At 29.3% G+C, this 792-nt stretch overlaps 1 protein-coding gene across 5 annotated transcripts in view; it reads right to left on the minus strand.

The window, feature by feature from the left end:
- Nucleotides 1-265: 265 nt before the first annotated feature.
- The window catches only part of TUB (TUB bipartite transcription factor), a 406,789-nt gene continuing 406,262 nt past the window's right edge, over nt 266-792 (minus strand). For all 5 annotated transcript variants that reach the window (XM_053720612.1, XM_053720613.1, XM_053720611.1 and 2 more), the window contains one exon: nt 266-792. This exon is cut by the window's right edge and continues 522 nt beyond it. The gene's annotated coding sequence lies outside the window, so the exon portion shown is untranslated.

The following is a 792-nucleotide window of genomic DNA, read 5'->3' on the forward strand; positions in this document are numbered from 1 at the left end:
AAATTGTATGTTCTTTCTGAATCATGAAAGAACAATTTTGGGTTTCATGTCCCTTTAAGTTAAATGAAAAGGGGCACATTAATTTATTTATATTACAAAGTTGCTTTATTATATATTACAATCTCATGGTTTACTGTCCTTTGCATTCTTTTTACAAAACCATATATATTTAAAGACCCTATCCTAAATGTGATGAATGTGATAAATCAAGCACATAGTTAGAAAATTATAATTTATAACATAATTTTCCCAAAGAAGTCACACATTGTTTATTGGAATATAATTTTTATTTTCTTACAGTTTTCCAAATATTTCTTCACTAAAGAATCTTCCGAGGTTCCTTCAAGATGTTCTTAATCAACAAAGAGTGAACTTTACAGATCAAAATAGTGTTTCAAATTAGAAGACGTTTGTAACCACAATATTAGCAATAACATAACTGCTATACATAACTATAGAAACACATAGAAAGCGTTTGGATTAGGGGTTAGCAACGTAATGGTACAGTAGGCTCAAATTATACTTAAAACTCATTCAAATCAGAATGAACCTAACAACATAAACCATTCTATAAAATTGTGTCTTTGTGCTTTCTTTAACATCATCAAACAAACATTAGTTACACAGTATCTCTACAAGAATTTTGTTAGCATCTGTTAGAAACCTTGAACAATTTCTCTTTATACAATTTCATTACAGTGATACATTGAATGTTTATGCAGAGGCAAGACTTTATGGATGTTTTACCATATAGCGTTATCCTGAATGAGACGTGCTAAGCTTTTACACTGC

This window comes from Bombina bombina, chromosome 7 (assembly GCF_027579735.1).
Source record: "Bombina bombina isolate aBomBom1 chromosome 7, aBomBom1.pri, whole genome shotgun sequence".
In the NCBI taxonomy this organism is placed as follows: domain Eukaryota; kingdom Metazoa; phylum Chordata; class Amphibia; order Anura; family Bombinatoridae; genus Bombina; species Bombina bombina.